The following is a 23,032-nucleotide window of genomic DNA, read 5'->3' on the forward strand; positions in this document are numbered from 1 at the left end:
GAAAGTTGTTGCTTTCTCTGTTTTATTGTTCTTACATGTGTATGACAGAATTCAAGCATTAGTCTAAATTTTCATAAAATGTAAATTATATTTTTATATTCTGGAACCACTGTAGTATAAAATAAAAATGATAATAATAATAATAATAAAACATTGTGTACAGTGCTCAGGTGCACTACAACTCATCTAAAGTGTATATATAATTAGGTGTAGTTTTGGCGGATTTCGGAAAGCATGCAATGTCCTTCAATGTATAAAAGTCTTGCAAATACTATATTATTCATTGTAATTTAAATTTTTATAATTATCATTAAATCATTAAGTGAAATAGCAAAAAAAAAATGTTACCAATATAAGATCTGTCATTTTTGATAGCACAAGTGGCAATATGCTTTATATATCAATGTGAACCATTATTTTCAGAAGACAGGTGGCATTGTCACATTTAAGAAAGACTGGAAATATTTTTTTCTTTTAAGTTTAGTGTGAAGTCTTTGCATATGGAACTGATCAATGATTTCTCCTATTCTTTTGATGTCCTGTTTTCTATCTTGATAGAATGGTCAGCATTGAGGACAATGTGGGTATGCTAGTGTGTGTGTGTGCAGTGAATAAAGATAGAACTTTGGATTCAGAAAAATCTCCAAGGATTCGAAAAGCAGCAAAGTCTTTTGGTAGTTTAGAGTCTTGGATCTGGTCGCAAAGCCATCAACAATGAAACAAAAATATCTGTTTTTAAATTCTTTGTGTTATCTTCTCTTCTATACTTCTTGAAACTTGGACATATTACAGACATCACTGCAGACACCCAGAACAATTCTATCAAAAATGCTTACTCTATTCTAAAAATAAAATGGAATACATTCAACCCCGACTCTGTTGTTGTAGCTCCACTTGATATTTGTTCCATCCAGGTAATAATTTCGAAAAATTGACTACGATGGTCTGAACATATTGTCCACATGACTGACAAGCATTCTCCTAAGTAATTGTTTTACAGGGAATTTGTTTTGGGAAAAAAGAAATAGTGTAAGCTAAAGAAAAGGTTCAAGAACACATTTAAGAACGTGAAGAATGTAGAATTGATTTTGAAAAATCTGGAACCATTTAAGCTTTGACTTCATTAGTTTCCTCACCCTTCTGATGTACTTCTTCTCTCAATTTTCACTTTTATTTTTTATGTTAGATTCTAATATTTCCAAGATATTTATAATTCTCTCCTTGTTGGGTGAAATGCAATCAGTTAAGGAGAAGGAAAACCCCAAATTAATATTGCCTTCCAGCATGCCCAAAGCCAGCATGGAAGTTGTGGGCTGTGCTGCCAAAACTAACCACGAGGCATGTCAATGTCCTTCATGTATAAAAGTCTTGCAAATACTATATTATTCATTGTAATTAAATTTTATAATTATCATTAATCATACGTGAACTAGCCCAAAAAAAATGTTACCAATATAAGATCTGTCATTTTGATAGCACAAGTGGCAATATGCTTTATCTATCAATGTGAACCATTATTTTCAGAAGACAGTGCCATTGTCACATTTAAGAAAGACTGGAATATTTTTTCTTTTAAGTTAGTGTGAAGTCTTTGCATATGGACTTATCAATGAATTTCTCCTATTCTTTTGATGTCCTGTTTCTTTATCATTGATAGACTCATGAGGACAATGTGGTATGCTAGTGTGTGTGTGTGCAGTGAATAGATAGAACTTTGGATTCAGAAAATCTCCAAGGATTCGAAAAGCAGCAAAGTCTTTGGTAGTTTAGAGTCTTTTGATCTGGTCGCAAGCCATCAACATGAAACAAAAATTCTGTTTTTAATTCTTTGTGTTATCTTCTCTTCTATACTTCTTGAAACTTGGACAGATTACAGACATCACTGCAGACACCAGAACAATTCTATCAAAAATGCTTACTCTATTCTAAAAATAAAATGGAAATACATTCAACCACCCCGACTCTGTTGTTGTAGCTCACTTGATATTTGTTCCATCCAGGTATATTTCGAAAAATTGACTACGATGTCTGAACATATTGTCCACATGACTGACAAGCATTCTCCTAATAATTGTTTTACAGGAATTTGTTTGGGAAAAAAGAAATAGTGTAGCTAAAGAAAAGGTTCAAGAACACATTTAAGAACGTGAAGAATGTAGAATTGATTTTGAAAAATCTGGAACCATTTAAGCTTTGACTTCATTAGTTTCCTCACCCTTCTGATGTACTTCTTCTCAATTTTCACTTTTATTTTTATAGTTAGATTCTAATATTCCAAGATATTTATAATTCTTTCCTTCATTTAGTGATTTTAATGCCTGGCCATATGGTAATTGGATGCCTTCACTCCTGACTACCTGTCCCTTTTTTAAGTCGCACATTATGCTGTTATCTGCACCAAATTCATACAAATATCTTTGCTGAAGAGTTTTACAGTTTGTATTAAGGAATCTATCACTTGTTTATTTCAACTAAAAAACTTCAGATCATCTGTGTTTAGTGTGACACAAGAAACGAGCACCATTTTGTGCGAGATCTCACCTACAACTATGTTTGCCATGCGCGAGACCACAGCGAGGCTCTTGTGGGCAACATCTATTTAAGGAGGTGTATTGAGCAACCCGTCACTTCTCTCTGTTGGCGCTAAGGCCTTCAGGTTGGTTGGCATCTACATGCCTGGGATTCTAGGCAAACGGGTTGGTTTTTTTCGACGCCTGGAGAACTTCCTGGTGACCTCAAGGACTGTAGTCATGTTAGGTGACTTTAATGCTATACTGGATGCATGCCTGGATAGCGTATGCTCAAAAGGTAAAACTCATGCCTCATTGATCTGCTGAAGTGCTTCAGACTGGTTGATCAATATAGACTTGACAATCCAAACGTCCCAATGTGGACTTGGGCCAGGAACGACAGATTGGTCAGGTCTTATATAGATAGGATTGTAGTAAGCGTTAGAGATAAGTGTAGTTTTAGTTGTCCACAGTTCACTTATGTACCCTACTTGAATCACAAATTAGTGGCGTGTAGGGTGCACATAGATAAGGTGCATAGACAGGGATCTGGATATTGGAAGCTAAACAAGACATTACTGGATTACGAGGCGTACTGTAGCCAGATTAAGGTGTTAGTTAAGAGGGCACTAACTGGTTCTGGCATTAACAACCGGTGGTGGAGTGCCCTCAAAAGAGCCTTTCGAATGGAGTTGATTAGATTTAGCAAACAGTTAAGTCTAGAGTAGGAAGGGAATTAGTTAAGGCATTAAAAGAGGCACTGAAAACGGGCTCTGGGTCACAAGTGTTGGCAGCGAGATCGGCACTGGATTGACATCTCAATGCCAGACACGAAGGATGCAGAGTCTGGGCTAGGATATGTGCAATGGGCCGTGAAGGTATCAATGCTGCTAGATGGGCTCGCTTGGAAGAAACCCAACGTGGCATCGATGCCACGATTGGGTCTTTGGCAGATGAGAACGAACAGGAGATCCAAGGTCAAGAGGAGATATGTGAGGCCTTTCACAAGCTCCTTGCTGCGTTGTTCGGGAGGGGCAGGACATTGGACCACAGAGATGCCTTACGGCGTTTTCTGACCGGCAGCCCATGTCTTTCGGCTCGCGATGCTGAGCGCTGTGAAGGACCAATCACAGCCAAAGAGATCATAGAGGTACTTTCCAAGTGCCCCGGGGACAAGGCGCCGGGTCTGGATGGTCTACCTTACGAATTTTATAGTAGTATGCCAGACTTGTTCGGGAACGTACTGGCCAGTGTGTACACGAATTGGCAGCAGAATGGTAGAATTCCCAAGGCTGTAAACCGAGGAGTGGTGACACTGATCAGGAAAGACCCGAACAAGGGGGATAACATTAATAATTTTTAGCCCATAACTCTGCTAAACACAGAGTTAAAGATTTTGGCCAAGGTGCTTGTGAAGAGAGTTAGGGTTGTCATGAGTGACCTGGTGGGAGAAGCACAGACATGTGCCATCCCAGGAAGGATGATACACGACAACCTTTACCTCATTTGCTACACCATAGAGCGGGTTGGTAAAATGCATGGCAATGGTGGGGCACTGGTGAATTTAGACCAGTCTAAGGCATTAGATAGGGTTGACCATGAGTATCTGGCGGTAGTCCTCTGGGCGGCCGGATTTGGCCCGACCTTCTGAGGCTGGATCAAAGCCATGTATGGCAATATCAAATCTGTAGTTCAAGTGTTCGGTTCGCCAGGGCTGCCCCAGTCCCTGCTACTGTATGTATTGGCAGTGGAGCCACTGTTGCAGAAGTAGAGGGACATGGGGATGGACCTGCGTGATATGTGTTGTGGAGCAAATGTGATGACTTATGCGGATGACATCACCATCATCATATCCGATGAAAGGCAGCTACCGTGGATAGAAGATGCCATCAGAGGATACGAAACGGTGGCAGGAGCTAAAATTAATCAGGAAAAATCAGTCGGCTTGCAACTTGGCACCTGGCAGGGCAAGTCGATGCCTCCCAACAGCATCATTGGGCACTGGACGGAGGGCCCGGTTAAAATGCTTGGGGTCTGGTTTGGACTGGACCTCCAGGTGGAGAAGAACTGGAGTGAGGTGATGAGCAAGGTGACAGCCATAGCCCAGAAGTGGTCTGGGAGGAAGTTATCCTTGTTGGGAAGGGCGGAGGTTGCACAGTGTTCATAGCATCTGTGATAACCTACTGCCCAACCATCGTGCTTTGCCCCGGTTTGTGTCTAACCAAGTTGGAGCGGATCCTTTTCCGCTTTTTATGGGAAAGTAGAAATCCACTTGTGAAGCACTCCATCTGTTGCCAGAAACCATTAAAGGGTGGGCTAGGGATGCCCTGGCTAATGATGTACAAGTACGTGCTGAGGCTGAGACATCTCCGATGCCACCTGGATGGTGAGCAGGTGTGGTCAATGCATGCTGAGCAGATCTGCCCAAAGTTAAAGTCCTTTGTGGACTTAGGTACATGGATCACGCAGAAACTCAAGTTGGGGGAATGGCGGGAGGAGTGCAGACAAGTACTATCCCTCTTCTCTCGAGTGAGCAATGCTGACAGCAGGGTTACCACAGTGGATTTTTATAGTGGGTTGGTAGAGCTTAAGTCTGATGATGTCTGGGCTTTGATGAGAAGCAGCTAGCCGACCTGTTTCGGAGGACTTTCGGGTCAAGATTTCTGGATAACTACCAGAAATCCATGACCTAGTTGTACTACTGATCGGCTTTACCGGTTCGGAAAAGGTTGTCTAGGCATGGGTATGACATCTACCCCAAGTGTCCGAGGTGCGGGCGTGCCAGTGAAACGGTTACGCACGCCTTCATACACTGTGAGGAGTTGAGGGAGTTGATGGCCTTTGCCAAACAGCTGTTGTCGGATGCAGAAAGAGTACGGCTCTTGTCCGAGTCCATGATAAAGATTGTACCACCTTCCTCTTTCGCCAAAGAAAAGAAGGTAGCTTTTCTCTGCGTAGTAACCATACTGAAAGATGTGGTATGGAAGACGCGAGCAAAAGGGATTGCGACAGGTCAATTCATCTCCGGACGTGGGCTAATGAATTACTTCACTGCCCATCTGTCCAGCAAGATCCATCTGGAGAGGAGGAGCCTGCCGCAAAGAGCATTTGGAAAAAGATGGACGACAGTGGTAAGAAAGATGAGAATGCACGAAGCTGTGCTTGCACGGTTGGTCGGAGCATAAAAGAAAGGAAAAAGATTACCAAAAGGGATTACCAACCGGCGGGTTAATTCACTAACCCGGACCCAAATTTCATCCAATCATCATTTATATTTTTAACTCCCATCCACAAAATATATGTAAATCCATCTGTCTTTTCATAGTGTATATAAGAAGCGTGTTTGCATCCTACATGTCCCTTGTCTGTCCTTGTCATGTCCCCTCTATGTAAACCATTTTATAGGTAAATAAAGAAATATCTCTCCGTTGGCACTCACATTGAACAACAGTGCAACCTAGCAGCTCACAGCGGATTCTTATCCCACTCTAACTTTACCCGTTATCTCTAGAGGTAATGTACCTCTCACGAACGGGGCTAACGAACTACGCGTTGACATACAAATGGTCACCGGGAGCAAACCCCATGAAATGAGAACCAAATAAACAACCATTGAATTGCATTCGCTTGTAAGCCTCTTCTTCTTCAAGTTCCAGAATCCTAAGACTACAAAAAATAATTGTAATGGTGACTCCGACCAAGAAAAAGAATTTCGGCAGCCTCAGAGCTTTATTGTTGTAGATGCCTCACTTGAACTACAGAATGGCAGTTTTCGCTTGCCTTCTCAACAAAAAAAAAAAAAATCAATGGCCCGACGACAGGATATCTTGTCTCGTGTAAGTGAACCTTTAGAATTCAGGTTATTCGCCTTGAACTCGTACCTAGAAGAGTATGCATTTTCCTTACAAGGAAAATACACAGTATTCTTTCAAATAATCTCCTGTTGAAGTAATTTCTCCCACAATGGGATCTTTTCACTTTGACTGGTAGATTCTGCCGTAGTTTGTCAACAACATTTTCTGGCAGTGTCATATCAATTTGTCACTGTTATTTATGAGAAAAAAGATACCCTGTGACCATAAACTGAGGGGTCACTCGTAAATAGAGCTGGATAACAAAACCGTTCCCTCTTTTGTGTCCATCCATAATTATGACCCTAGTGTCTTACTTCTTTTACATTTGCTTTGTCTATGTATAATAGAGCACGTGTTCCTCTGTCTTTCTTCCTGCAACCATTCTGTTCTTCTGGCAGTAAATTCTAGCTGTGAAGATCTTGTAAATGCTTTCTGGAAACATTTTTTTTAACAGCTTCCATGCTAATGGCAAGCATGTGACTGGTCTATAATCATAAGCTATATTACCCTTGCTTTTGTCTTTCCTAAGGAGTATTGTTTTTCTTCAAGCCATCCAATGAAGCATCACTCCTCCATTCAAGTAATCCTGAAGTTGTTCTTTCAGTCTCTCATATAAGCTTCCAAATTTCATTAACCTTGAAATAAATCTGGTCCTGGGCCTAAGCAATTTGATACTCTTCTTAACACTTCGCTCATTAATGCACTAATTAGTTTTAGATTTGGCTGCTTCTCACTAACTACTTCTACCCTTACTTTCTTTAATCATGCTGCATCTCCATTATGACTGACTGGCTTATCCCAAATATTACTCACAGATCTCTTTAGCTTTTTCAGCCTTAGGCTTTCACCTTCAGTAGTTTCTTCTATACTATTTATTTGGTGATAAAAATCTCCTCTGGTCTGTCTCAAGCAATCTGTTCTGTTGATATTGATCTACTCTTTTCTGATATCTCATTTTCCTGGAAAACTAAAGAAGCAAATTAGGCATAGGATTTTTGATGCCTGAATACATAGGATAGAATGTGCGTACAACAGAAACAAGGCACAACTTTAATTTGATTAGGAAGTGTGGATACATGTCGTCTTGCCTATTATAGTCTGATGGCATTCATGTCTTTAAAATTTATTTTATTCATTTAAATGTATTGTTCTCTGTTTTGCATTCATAAAAAATTTTTATTTTAAATGATAAATGCACCAAATTATGTCATTCTTCATCTATTTCTGTTGTATGCTTTTTACATGTTTGATCATGGATGATAATGGCTACTTTATCTTTCATCTTGACATTACTGAAACAAATTGAAAAAGTCCTGTTGAATAACAATGTATTTTGCACAAAGCAAGTTCCACATTACATGTCAAATCCAACTTTGGATTGATTTATTCTTCTTACACTAGTGAATACCTTTGATGTCCAGTGGTTTTCTCACTTGCATTCTTGTATGATTAATTAAATGACATTTTCATAAATAAACATTGGAATATAGAGTCTCTCTCTCTCTCTCTCTCTCTCACACACACACAGTCACACATACACGCATGTATACATGACCACTTATTTTGTTGTCAACTCTAACATTAATTTATCATCATTATCATCATCATCTTCATAGTTTTAATGTCTGCTTTTTTGTGACTGCATGGGTCAGCCATGACAATGTTGAGGCAGACTTTTCTATGTATTGATAATCTTTTTCACCAACCCTTACTTGCTTCCTGGCATAGTAATGTTTCTCCTAATCTGTTGACTAATGAACAGCCTAGACATACTTTTTTGAGTGAAGAATTGTAAATAGATAACTGACTCCATTTTGCATGAATGAGGATCTTTGTTTACAGTCAGTGTTCATATGAGGAATGCATACACATTCACTCCATCACACATAAACTAGCATACACACACGCATGCATGACAGGTCTCTTCCAGTTTCCACTTACTGAAATTTACTTACATGGTGTTGGTTGACTCATGGCTTCATGGCTACAGTAGAAGACACATTGCTGATCAATTTCTGGCTCTCTAATTCCCTCAATTGTGATCCTATGGGTTACTATATATGAGGTGTGGTTGAGAAAGATACCAAGCACTCTGTCTGCAGCATCAAGGCCAAGCTGGTGGTCAAGTTTGAAGAGATGTTCAAAGATCTTCTCAGGGACATAGTGAGGAATGCATGCACCATGTTCTGCAACTATTTTGAGGCCATGGTGGAAACTTTTTTTGAATGGGATATTGCATTTTCTTTCCCCATTTAGCCTGAATACCCTGCAGAGCTGAGTCACATATCCAGAGAATTTCAGAAAACGAAACAACATTTTGTAAAGTTTATGAGGAACCAAAATACAATCTGAAATAGTGAATCTAGCAAATAAGAATGACGAGATCAGTGGCACATAATTTTGATGGCTGAATTCATATGATAGTAGGTATGTACAAGAGAGGAAGGACACAGCTTCACATTGATTGGGCTATGTGTGAATAAATGTTGCCTGCTATAGACTGATAATGCCATTTTTAAAATTTAAATTGATTTTATTAATGTTAAAAGTATTATATTCCTATTTTACATTCACAAAGAAAATTTACTAATTGTAAATGATAGATACATTAAATTATATCAGTGATCATCTATTTCTATTGTATGGCTGTAGACATTTAATGGCTACTTTATCTCTCATCCTAAAATTATTGAAAGAAATAGAAAAGGTTCAGTTGAATAACAACATATCATGCACAAAGCCAGCACCACATTACATGTCAAAGCCAATTTTGGATTGATTTATTCATCATATATTAGTGAATACCTTTGATGTCCAGTGGTTTTCTCACTAGTATTCTTGTATGATTAATCAAATGACTTTTTAGTAAGTAAACATTAGAACATAGTCTTTCTCACAGATACAGTTTCTCTCTCTCTCTCTCTCACACACATGCACACTTAAAGTGAAACTTTCTTTGTTGACATGCCATATGATGACCATCTGTTCGGTAGTCAACTTAAGCAATGATAAATCATCACCATCATCTTCATTAGTGCCATCCACCACCACTGCCACCACCATCACCACCAGCACCAGCACTACACTCATCACCACCACACTCACCACCTTCACCATTGTCATCATCGTCATCAAAAATATGCTTGTTGAGGCAAATTTTTCTTTGGCTGGAAAGTCTTCCTGTTGTCAACTCTCACCTGTTTTCAAGCAAGTTGATATTTTCCCTAGTTCAAAGAACAAGGATCTATCTGAACATGCTTTCATGAAAAATTGTATACAAATGTATTAAAGGTGATCTTTGTTTATAACCAGTTTGCACATATCAGGATAAGGGAACACACACATTTACACAGGGCTCTTCTAGTTTCCATGTATCATATTTCACTCACAACCTGCAGCTGTAGTGGAAAAGATCCGTTGCTGATTAGACATGATTAGCTGCACTGCTGACATAATTATGTGTGATGCTGACATTAAGTTGCTCTGGCGTTAACACGATTAGCTATGATATTCACATGGTTAGCTGTGATAGAACTGATTGATACACAATAGCGATAAGTAGCTTTAACAATGTCATATTACAGGGTTTGTGTGACAAAGAGTGAAAGTATAATATACCTTATTATGAGGTGGCTTCAAAAATTTCCCTGACAAGTTTTGTAGTGCACCAACAGATGGCAGCACACAGTTGTTTGCGCAGTGAGAGGTAGCAGAGACCTTCATGAGGCAGTGTGCCAAGTGACATCACTGTGTTTACTTCACAAGTCGAGAAATGTTTGTGTTTTTGTGATCGTGTATATGCCATAGTCTGTGATTTTGTCATGGACAAGAAGTTGGAAGAAAAAGCTAACGTGAAATTTTGTATTAAACTTGGGAAGTCTGCTACAGAGGTATTGAGCATGCTTTGGCAGGCTTACGGTGATGAGGCAATGGGTTGTATGCATTGTTTCGAGTGGCACAAATACTTCAAAAGGGGAAGAACCTCTGGAAGACAGTGAGTGATGTGGAAGACCTGCTACAAGCATCAGCCTCAGAAATTTGGAATTGTACATTGAGAATTTATCCCCCAGGACCAGACTGTCAATCAAGAGTTCTGCTGCAACGTTTTGAAATATTTGAGGAATAATATTCAGGGAGTCAAGATCCAGAGTGAATCCCAGAAAATCCTCAACTCATTTATGGAAAATGACTTCCAAGCTGGATTCTAAAAGTGACAGGAATGCTGGGACTAATGTATTGCTGTGCAAGGTGACTAGTTTGAAAGAGATGATGTTAAAACTTAGGCAAATAATTTTTTTTTTATTAAGTAAAACTAGTCCTAGAACATTCTCATATCATCTCATATAATGGCACTTTAGAGTAAAAATATCTATTTCAAAATTATTTCATTGTGTTAAGGACACCAAAAACTTTATTATTTGTAGATTTGACTTTGTTTTCAATTGTGATTGACTGATTTCATTCTTTATAGTTTTTTTGTAATATCTTAACTTGCAATTGCATTTTGTGCACCAAGTCAAAAGCTTCTATTTTGACTTGAATGTGGTATAATTTATTAAAAAATTAATTAATTATTAGAAAATTAAGTTTACATCTTCTAAAGTGATCTTTACTTTTGTGTGTGGTGCAAAAATTAGTCAAGCATTTTCTGGAGGTGTAGGGTTTAGAAAAGGTCATAGTTGCGAAATTGCATGGCTTTGTAGGTAAGAAGTTCCATTCACATGGTTTTAGGTTTAATCCCACCGTGTGGCACTTTGAACAAGTGTCTTCTACAATAGATTTGGGCTGAGCCAAGTTTTGTTAGAGGATTTGGTAGATGGAAACTGACAGAAGCCTATGTATGCATATATTCTTTTATTCTATCAGTCACTTTCAGTCACTTGCCTGGGGTCATGCTGGAGCACCACCTTAAAGGGTTTTTTAGTCAAAGAAATTGACCCCAGGACTTATTCTTTGTAAGTTTAGTACTTATTCTATTGGTCTCTTTCGCCAAACCACCAAGTTACAGGGATGTAAACACACCAACATTGGTTGTCAAGTGATTGTGGGAGGGTAAACACAGACACAAAGACAAACACACATACCCCCCCCCCCCCACACATGGTGGGCTTCTTTCAGTTTCCATCTACCAAATCCACTTCCAAGGCTCAGGTCAGCCTGAAGGTATAGTAGAAGACACTTATCCAATGTGCCACTCAGTAGGACTGAACCTGGAACCATGTGGCTGGGAGGCAAGTTTCTGACCACACAGCCATGCTTGCATCATGTATATATATTATATTTGTGTGTAAAAGTGTGTTTGTGTGAAGGATTTCTTACCTCATTTGCATCTACACATGCATTTTGCTAATGCTATCATTTGCTTGTCACCCATTACAAAATATGATCAACTTCTCTGCATGATCTTCATTAACTAAAAGTCTTGTTTTGGTGTCATTTGTTTTCATTTCTCCATGTAAGAATATCTGGACTGTTTGTTGCTTGATAAAGACTGGAAGATTATTACTTCACATAAGAAGGGCACCTGTCCCAACATACTGTTATGGGACCCATGTAAGCATGGAAAAGTTGATGTAAAATGATGACAATGATGAAAATGTAGCTACACAGTGTCTCTGGCTAAATGCTTAGAACCTGTGATCAGCTGCAAATGTAACAGATCTTATATATCCAGCACCTATATAAGTAGCATGCTGCAGGTACTATGTTGGTACTGGAGATGGTATATGCAAGGCAAGCTGGCAGAAACGTTAGCATGCCGGGCGAAACGCTTAGTGGTATTTCGTCTGCTGTTATGTTCTGAGTTCATATTCCGCCGAGGTCGACTTTGCCTTTCATCCTTTTGGGGTTGATGAATTAAGTACCAGTTATGCACTGAGGTCAATATAATCAACTTAATCCGTTTGTCTGTCCTTGTTTGTCCTCCCTGTGTTTAGCCCCTTGTGGGTAGTAAAGAAATAGGTATATGCAAGGAGATGGCATATTTAGTGTTGGAGGCAAAGAATATTCCATGCTATCTCACTCACTTCATAATTATGTATGAAAACTGCTATAAAAATGTTAATGATAACAATTATCAAATTTCATTGATATGTCTATTGTTGCTGTTCTCCTTCTCCTCCTCCTCTTACTACTGCTACTGCTGCTGCATAAAAGTTTTCTCTCTTGATGGGGGTCTATGAATAAGAGTCAGATATCATTGAAGTCAAGTCTATAAGAATCATGTTCATATGTTTAATAATTACAGCTTTAGTTTCACTGTGGTATAAGACTTTGTGGCTAGACCACAGCTTTCAACAGTTTTGCACGAGAATTGAACTAATTGACTTAATGGGGACCACTTATCTAAATGCTGGAAGCAGGAGCTTGAAGATTAAACCTAGCTCAATCCTCATCAAGGTACAGAAGACGCTCGTATACATGGGGAATAATTTCACAAAACTAAAATGCTTAATGTTTTGGAATTATTCCATTAAGTCTAGAAGAGTTGTCTCCCCTGTTGTACTATTTTCTTTCTCTACTAAAATTACTAGTAATCTTTGTTTGATGTGTCTATCCAGTTTCTTTGGGTATCCCTGACAACAGGTAACGTCCATTTGGAAGCTTGATGCTTTCTTTGATCACCGATCATCACATACCATATAAATGGTTAGTAAACTCTGAAGATATAGGACTCTAGCAGGCAAAATATCTCCCTGATATCATAGTAAGAGGGATACTTCCTGCTGGATAAGAATTCAGTTGCTGAAAGTTAACAGTGAAAGATGATCGGATATCCATTCATTCATTCGGTGAACTAAAAGCATTGAGAAAATGTAGAATAAAGAGCTCCATTGAGAGACTTGGCAAAATCCTTGTAAATGAAAGATTTATAACCCAATATCATTTACAAAACAAGTTTGTTAAAAATCTCTCTATATATAAATGGCAAAATGTCTGTGTGTGTGTGTGCGTATCCTTTATACAAATTCACAATTTTTCAGTTAGAGGGCTTGCACTTTCTATGGTCATTAAAAACCGTCCAAGGGTGGTCGTGCACATCTTTACATTTCCCCAGTCACCCCGCAAAGCGATTAAAAAATCAATAGAAGTGACTTTTTTGTGAATTTTCTATCCAAAACCCAATCAAAATGCCCAAAACTTGATACGCCAATTGAATGCCGGCTAGCTGTATGTGATTGGTTGGAGATTTGGACAGTACTCGCGTGTACGTGCACACGCATGCAGCTGTATCTGCATACACTAGCACTATGACCCAGCATTGCCGGGTCATAGTGCTAGTATGTGTATATATATATATACTAGGTGTGGGCCAATCAGTGCTTTGTGAGTGGATTTGGTAGACAGAAACTGAAAGAAGCCCATCGTATATATATATATATATATATATATAATTAATTAATAAGGGTGAGAGAATTAGATACTAATTTAATAGTATATCTATTCAACACCAAGTGGCCTAGTGCTCCGAGAAACCTGGATATTATAATATTTTATAATATATTACAATTTTACAAAATAAATATAAGAGAGTGGTCACTATCCAATAGTGACCACTCTCTTATATATATATATATATATATTATAGTGGGGTAGGCTGGCTTATGGAGTTACTCTGTGTTCCTCGCTCATACAGGGTTTAGCCTTATGGCATATCTTCAGATCTCAAACCCAGGGTAACCCCATAAATTGGTCTACCCCACTATAATATTAACTGATCTACATCTTAGAGTGTGCTTCTCCTCTAGATTTATGTATTTCTACAAACGATATAAGTGTGTCTGTGTTTGGGCCTGTGTTTGTCCTCCACCACTGCTCGACAACCAATATCAGTGTGTTTACATCCCTGTAACTTAGTGGTTCAGCAAAGAGACTGATAGAATAAGTACAAGGCTTAAAAATTCTTCAAGGTGGTGCCCCTGCATGACTGTAGTCTAATGACCAATGCAAGTAAAAGATAAAGATACATACATATCATAACAATGTACTCAACTGTTCACACTTAAACTATACACAAGGAATAGACCGTCATTATTGTGTCAATGTTGTTGCTGTTTTCATTAGTGTTGGTGGCACTGGTGTCATTACAGACTTGGTCTAACTGGGTCTTCAGCAGCACAACCTCTCTCCACTTGTTGTAGCCCCTTGTTATCTCTCTTCTAAGGTTTGGTATTTTAAACTTATTCCTGTATCAACCTCAATCTTTGCTTTCTGCAGGTGGTTTCCACTTCAGTCACTTGACACTTCTTTAACTAGCTGTTATTCTCTGTATGCAACACATACCCATACATGCACAGTCTTTTCTCTTACATGTTATAACAGATTTCTATAAATTTATTAATACTTTGTCTTTCATTCATACTAACATTCAGTGCCAACTGGAGCTTACTTTATTTCTTCCTAGCTCTCATATATCCTCTGCATCAAATAGACACATCTTGCTATCCTGGAAACACTCTGTCGGTTACGACGACGAGGGTTCCAGTTGATCCGAATCAATGGAACAGCCTGCTCATGAAATTAACGTGTAAGTGGCTGAGCACTCCACAGACACGAGTACCCTTAACGTAGTTCTCGGGGATATTCAGCGTGACACAGAGAGTGACAAGGCCGGCCCTTTGAAATACAGGTACAACAGAAACAGGAAGTAAGAGTGAGAGAAAGTTGTGGTGAAAGAGTACAGCAGGGATCACCAACATCCCCTGCCGGAGCCTCATGGAGCTTTAGGTGTTTTCACTCAATAAACACTCACAACGCCCGGTCTGGGAATCGAAACCGCGATCCTATGACCGCGAGTCCGCTGCCCTAACCACTGGGCCATTGCGCCTCCATACATCTTACTATCATGCAATATCACGCTTCACACACTATATGCACACACATACACACAGGAATCACTGGTATTCATCTGAGAAGTGGGTTATTGTGCACATTACCTTGATGATGCTCCTTGATGAATAAGCAACTCCATTGTGCACATCGACATTGTTCAGCAGTCAGAATAAACCATTTGAATTTTGTAAACTTGACCTGTAATATAATATGCATGCAATTACTTTTGATTTTATTGATATGTTGTAATCCTGGTAGTTCATTCTGAAATTACCAAGGTACAATAATGGATAAGACCTATGACCCCACTAAAAGAGCCCTTGATTGAAAGGATACTTGCCTTAGTTATGTTACTCTAATTGCACCCTGTCTAGATGTCACAGTTGCTGGCTACATTGTCACTGTCAACCATATAATATTGGAGGGAAAGTTAGCATTTTGGGTCTAGAAAATGATGAGCTCACTCCCTTTTTCTGTCCATAAAGAGTTTAAACAATTGCAGCGTGGAAGGTGTTTGTAAGCCATTTAAGAAACACACAAAAGCCGTTTCACTTCAACATTTAAGTTTAATTTGTCAAAATATTTTCGTCGCTAAAATCTGCGACCTGTTCACTGACAAAAATCCGTGGAACAGGTCGCGGTCTGAAAGCGACGAAAATATTTTGACAAATTAAGCTTAAATGTTGAAGTGAATCGAACGGCTTTTGTGTGTTTCTTAAATGGCTTACAAACACCTTCCACGCTGCAATTGTTTGCGTTCCAGCACACGATCTCAGATCAAATCACTTGCTAAAAGAGTTTAAAGCTTGTGATATAATCACTTATACTTTTCACAGCAATGCTAAAATTATGTTTATTAAGAAAATTATATCTTACATTATCAAATGTTTGTGTGTGTTTTTTTGCATGTGTGTGTGCATGTGTTTGTGTGTGTGTGTGTGTGCATGTGTGTGTGTGTGTGTGTGTGTGTGTGTGTGTGTGTGTGTGTGTGTGTGCGTGCGCACGTGCATGTGTGTATCCTAATAAATTATTCTTAATATGTAAGTAAATAAAGGCTACAAGCTGAGAGAATCAGTAGCACACTGGGCAAAAAGCATAGTGACATTTTGTCAGTCTTTAAGTTCTGAGTTGAAATCCTGCCGAAGTTGAGTTTATCTGTCATCCTTTTGAGGTCAGTAAAATAAGTGCCAGATGAGGAGTGGGATTGATGTAATCAACTTCCCCTCCTCCAAAATTGCTGGCCTGGTGCTAAAATTTGAAACCAATATGTTACTGGTGTTTGTGGGGTGTGTGCAGGAATACCTGTATCCAGGTTTGTGAGTGTGTTTGTGTCCATAATTTTTCTAGGATTCCTAAGGAATATCGATTAGCTACTTTTCCAGGGTATTATGTGATAAGAAAATCTTACCCTATCTGTTGCCCATAGGACTGTCAGACAATATAGCACTCTATACTACTACTGGCTAGATGAAATGAGGTACAGACATTTGAGTGTTCAATACAGAACCCCTACAGTTGTAATTGAGATCATTATATTATTCACAGATGGCTCAGAACATCACAACCTCAATGCAGTACACACATCCTTCTCTTCCTTCACACTCTTCCTTTAACTTTCTCTCTCACTTCATCTCCTTTCATCATTTGTTATGCTACATCCATGTTATTGTGTAAGCATTAGTTCTTATTGGATGTCCTATTTAGCTCTCACTTGTGGAGGAGAATTGGAACTGTTAAACTGGCTTTGGTGGTTCATTATTACCTTAGTGAGGCTCTGAAAGGATTACAGGCAAACAGTGATATCTCTGTTTGCAATAGAAGGATTTGAACTTAAGCCTTCTTGGATTGGTGATAGTGAAGTCATTAATAATCCTCTTAAACCTTTACAAGTCAACACTTACAGAAAAGATATGAGCTGGGAGTAGAAAGGAAGGACTGAACCTAGTCCATGGCTAGGTGGTTGAGCACAACAATGTTGTGAGGGGAGTATAGATGGATAGGATAGGAATGCTTGAATGGAAGTAGCAGGAGTCCAGTCAGCTCTGAGAAGCATGGTGCAGACTAGAGGCTGGAGTGTGTCTGTGAGTAACTTTAAGCCAGTCATGACTCTTTCCTGGTTGCAATGTTGGATGTCTGTGTGTGCAGTAGCACAATCCTGTACGTCTCATTTGAGCTCTCTTGAGCATCAATAGCTGTTGGAGCTGACAAGAAAGGCTAGTTGTTTAAGGTGGCGAGCTGGCAGAAATGTTAGCAAAGGCGGTGAGCTGGCAGAAACGTTAGCGCGCTGGGCGAAATGCTTAACAGTATTTCATCCACTGCTTCATTCTGAGTTCAAATTCCGCCGTTTGTCTGTCCTTGTTTGTTTGTCCTCTCTGTGTTTAGCCCCTTGTGGGTAGTAAAGAAATAGGTATTTTGTCTGTTACTACATTCTGAGTTCAAATTCCACCAGTGCTTTTTAAGTGGCACCAGTACCGGTGCTTTCTATATGCAACCTATCTCTCTCTCTCTCTCCTCTCTCCTCTCTCTTTATATATATATGTTTTTTAATTGACAAATAACTTGGACACTGTTGTATTACTGTTCAGTATAGTGGTGGTGGTGTTAACAGGGATATTGGTCAGTCGATGTGGCAGTGGTGGTTGGACCTCCAAAAGGGTACTTTATTTCATTTTATTTTTATATTGTCAATCACTTGACACCTGTGCTTTAGTGCAATTAATTATTCTCTGTACAACTGAAAATTATATTAGTTTATAAAATATGGACTATGAGAGGCAAAAGACTGAATGAGAATGTTTCGGGTACAACTTAGACAGGAGCAGAGGATTGAATTACTGGAACAATCATTGGAGCAGCAACTTTGAACAAGAGAAAATATAAATGAAAGGAGATGTGATGAGTATTTACAACAGTTAAGAGAAAAAGTTCAAGACAGAAGAGAAAATAAAAATAAATGAGAGCATCAAGAAAACTGAAACTCATGGTTGAAGGTTACAATATTGGTTAAAATGAATATTCTATGTAATAATCAGTGCTTTCAGGGATATTGTTTCTTGAGATTGTACCTTCAATACTACTTGCTTTTATATCATCTCAAAAATTAAGTGCTTCAGAAAAATTTACAATTCCATCTTAAAATTTTCAAAATAACTGGAATTTCTACAAGTTGTCATCATCATGTATCGTACATCTGCAGGGCATTGATAATACTACAGCAAAAGTCATCCCAGTTATGTGTGAGTTCTCCAGCTACCTTGCCAGTCTTGTCCGACCAGCTCTTGATATTGTCCATGTACTGTGTTTTTCCTTGCGTTTTGATCTACTGCCCTCTACTCTTCCTTCTATGATAATGTTTTCCAAACCTCTACTTCTTCGAATATGGCCAAAATAGATGAGGCTTTATTTTTCACAATGTTCAGTAGTGTCATCTTTCATCTTCTTGTGGCACCTATTCATTTGTCCAATGATCATTGTAAGAGATCTGTGACATTTTCTTATACATCCACATTTTAAATGCATTGATTATGTTCTCTTCAAATTTGTTCAGAGTCCCTGCTTTACAACTATAAATGCCAATTGGCCAAATGAGTGCTCACACTAGCCTTGTTTTTAACCAAGTTGAGACACTTTTGCTGGTTCATATGTTATTAAGCTTTTCCACAAGTATACTTGCTATGGTTACTAGAGTTATAATTTCTTTGATTCGTGAGGTTTCAAAGGAGATTTGGTCTCCAAAATATTTGCACAATTCAACCTATTCAAGCCTTTCACTGCCCAGTTTGACATTAACATTTATTTTCTCTTTTTTTACTACCATGACTTTTGTTTTCTTATGGTTGAGAAAAAGAACATGTGTAATTGATACCTTCTCAACTTTGCTTATCATTTCTTGTAGTTTTGCTTCCTTCTTGGCAAGTATAGCAGGTATCATTTGCATACCTTAGATTAGAAATATGCAAGCCATGTATTTTGATGCCATCGCCTTCCTGTATAGCTTTTTGCATTATTCACTCAATGCAGATGTTAAACAAACTTGGAGAAAGAAAACTGCCCAAACAAATTCCTTTCCCATTTTTGAACTTTTCTGTATTCTCATTATTTTCCTTAGGTACTGCTAGTTTGTGTTTTAGTTTGTTAGTGTCCACAATCTTCAAGTCATGGGTAGACATATAAGCATTTTCTATAAGATTTTAGTTGAAAAAATACCAGTCTAGGAGCAAAAACTGTTAGGTAAGTTATTACATTTTAGTTAAAATGAGTATTAGTGTTTTTTTTTTGTGAGTGGGACAAGTTGTAGAGGGAGACTGTAACTGGTGAATCAGTAAAAATTGTAGAGATTTAGTTTTAGAAGAGAAAAGATTAAACGAAATGTTTATTAAGAGGAAGAGTGGGTTAAGAGTAAGAGAGTTCAGCAATTAAAGAAGTGACTGCAACAGCTTATTTGGAGACCCTCTAACATCTGCTGAATTCAAAACAGCAGAAGTTGTTAAGTTCCACATCAGCCTTGTTCAAGCAAGCTTATGATGAAAGGTGTTCTAGTAAGTTTATCTGAGATTATATTATTTAATAGATCCTTCACTTTTTTTTTCTACATTGACACGGATGGGGTTTTGTGGTAAGAACTTTGCCTTCCAATCATATGGTTCTAGGTTCAGTTCCACTGCTTGGCATATTGGGGCAAGTGTATCTTTTATAGCTCTGGGCCAATTAAAACCTTGTGAGTGGATTTAGTTGAAGGAAATGCACACATACAATCTTACACACACAGAGACACATATGCACACATACATACTTACACACACACACGCACACACACATGTACATACACACACATATATAAATGTATGTGTCTTTGTGTTTGTGTTTGTTTGAAACCCACCACTTCTTGATATCCAGCATTGGTTCATTTACATCTCTGTAACTTAGCAGTTTGGTCATAAGAGACTAATAAAATAAGTACCAGACTTAAAAAATAAGTACTGGGGTTAATTTGTTTGACGAAAACCCTCAAGGTGGTGCCCCAGTATGGCTACAACCACTTGACTGGCACCCACCTGGTGGCATGTAAAAAGCACCATTTGAGCATGGTCGGTGCCAGTGCTACCTAACTGGCCCTTGTGCCAGTGGCATGTAAAAAGCACCCACTACACTCTCAGAGTGGTTGGTGTTAGAAAGGGCATCCAGCTGTAGAAACCTCGCCAGATCAGACTGGAGCCTGGTGCAGCCTCCTGGTTTGCCAGCCCCCAGTCAAACCATCCAACTCAAGCCAACATGGAAAGCGGATGTTAAACGATGACGACAACGACAACGACAACGATGATGATGATGATGATGATGATGATGATGATGATGATGATGATGATAAAAGAAAGATTAAATGGCAATCTGATTTAAGAGAGATTTAGTTATTACAAACTGGTCAAGCAACCAAGTAGATACTGTAGTAGCAGCTGAGGAAGTAGTAAAGCTGTATTTCATGTATGCTACTTTCCATTAGATAATCAAAAGGAATATTTGGATCGACATTAATCAAGCTGTTTAACATACAATATACGAAAAGTACATTGTTACCAATACATTCAGTATTTCAGTGTATCCCTCAATCCCCAAAATATTTAACAGAAAAGTGCATTGTTAGATAATTATCTGTATGAACATATCTCTCTCATATTTTAGTGTTTTAAAGGCAGGAAGCTGGCAGAACCATTAGCATGCAGGACAAAATGCTTAGTGAAATTTTGTCTGTCTTTACATTCTGAGCTCAAATTCTACCTAGGTTGCCTTTGCCTTTCAAATTTTGTATGTCTTTACATTCTGAGCTCAAATTCTACCTAGGTTGACTTTGCCTTTCAAATTTTCAGAGTCGATAAAATAACTATCAGTCAAGTACTGTGTTGTAATTGATTCACACTTCCCCTCAAAAACTGCTAGCCCTGTGCCAAAATTTGAAACCATATTTTAGTGTTTCAAATGTATATGATTTCCTCAATATTGAACCATAGTTTATTCAGAATATACGATGTTGAATCAAGTAGATAATTTTATAAAAAGAAGCAACATTTTGTAAAAACTATGAGGGACCAGTATAAAATCTGAAATAATGAATCTAGCATACAAACATGATGAAATCAGTAACACGTAATTTTTGAGGGGTTAATACATATGGTAGTAGGTATGTGCAACAGAGGAAGGATACAGCTTCACATTGATTGAGCTATGTGTGAATAAATGCTGCCTACTATAGGCTGATAATGCCATTTTTGTTTTATTTAAACTGATTTTATTTATGTTAAAAATGTATTTCCGTTTTGCTTTCACAAAGAAAATTTGCTAATTGTATATCATAGATACATCATCATCATTGTTTAACGTCTGCTTTCCATGCTAGCATGGGTTGGACAAAAGAGTAAATTTAATACACTAAATAATATCAGTGATAATCTATTTCTGTTGTATGGTTGTGGATATTTTATCATGGATGGTAGTGGCTTCCTTATCCTGAACTTATTGAAACAAATTGAAAAAGTCCTCTTACACAACAATGTGTCTTGCAGAAAGCAAGTGCTACATTAAATGTCAAAACCAACTTTGGGTTGATTTATTCCTCATATATTAGTGAATATTTTTGATGTCCAGTAGTTTTCTCACTTGTATTTTTGTATGATTAATTTTTCGTAAGTAAACATGGAACACAGAATCTCTCCTACAGATACAGAAACATGCACACACATATACAAGGGTGATGCTTTCTTTGTTGTCATACTGTCAGATGGCCATCTGTTTGGCAGTTGACTCTAGCTATAATTTATCATCATTGCTTAAACAAGTGTGGCCATGTGGTGTGGTAAAGAGGTTTGCTTTGCAAGCAACCTCATGGTTTTGAGTTCAGTTACATTGCGTGGCACATTGGGCAAGTGTCTTCTTCTATAGTCCTGGGCCACTTACTAAAGTATTGTAAGTGGATTTGATAGAGAGAAACTGAAAGAAATCTGTTGTGTGCATGTGTGTATATACTGTATATATATATATACACATGTATTGAAATTTTTTCTGATTTTTCTGATTTTTTATATGCTAGGCTACTGGTATTGATATTAATTAAATCAATATTCAATTTATCTCCTTCATTATTTAAATATAAATATATATATATATATATATATATATATATATATATATATCGTTACCAGCGTCGCCTTACTGGCACTTATGCCTGTGTTAGTAGAGTGCCAAGAACACCATCCGAGCGTGATTGTTGCCAGAGCAGCCAACTGGCTTCCGTACCCATAAAAGGGCACCATTTGAGCATGATCATTACTAACGTTGCTTCACTGGCACCTGTGCTGGTGGCACGTGTAAAAAGATTTGAGTGAGGTCATTGCCAGTACCGCCTGACTGGCCCCCGTGCAGGTGGCACGTAAAAAGCACCCACTACACTCTCGGAGAGAATAACTTATAAGTTATTCTTGTTTTGATTATAATCATCCTATGGATTTATATGGATAACACCATACAGAATTCTGGTGCATCTAACTTAAGTACCATATTCATTTGAATCTAAATTTTGCGGAACTATATATATATATATATATATATATATATATATATATATATATATGGAGAGAAGGGGTGTATTTCCATGCAGGAAAAAATATAGGCGACCTTGTTTTTGAAAATGTGCCTGGATTTGAAAAACTTGCATTTGTTTTTAAATAAATTTATTTAAATACATACCAAACTAGTTTCATCAATGTTTTGTTTATCAATGGTATAAATGTATATAAAACATTGGGATTTTAACAGACTTTAAAATTACAAAGTAGAAAACATGTTTAA

This window comes from Octopus sinensis, linkage group LG9 (assembly GCF_006345805.1).
Source record: "Octopus sinensis linkage group LG9, ASM634580v1, whole genome shotgun sequence".
In the NCBI taxonomy this organism is placed as follows: Eukaryota; Metazoa; Mollusca; class Cephalopoda; order Octopoda; family Octopodidae; genus Octopus; species Octopus sinensis.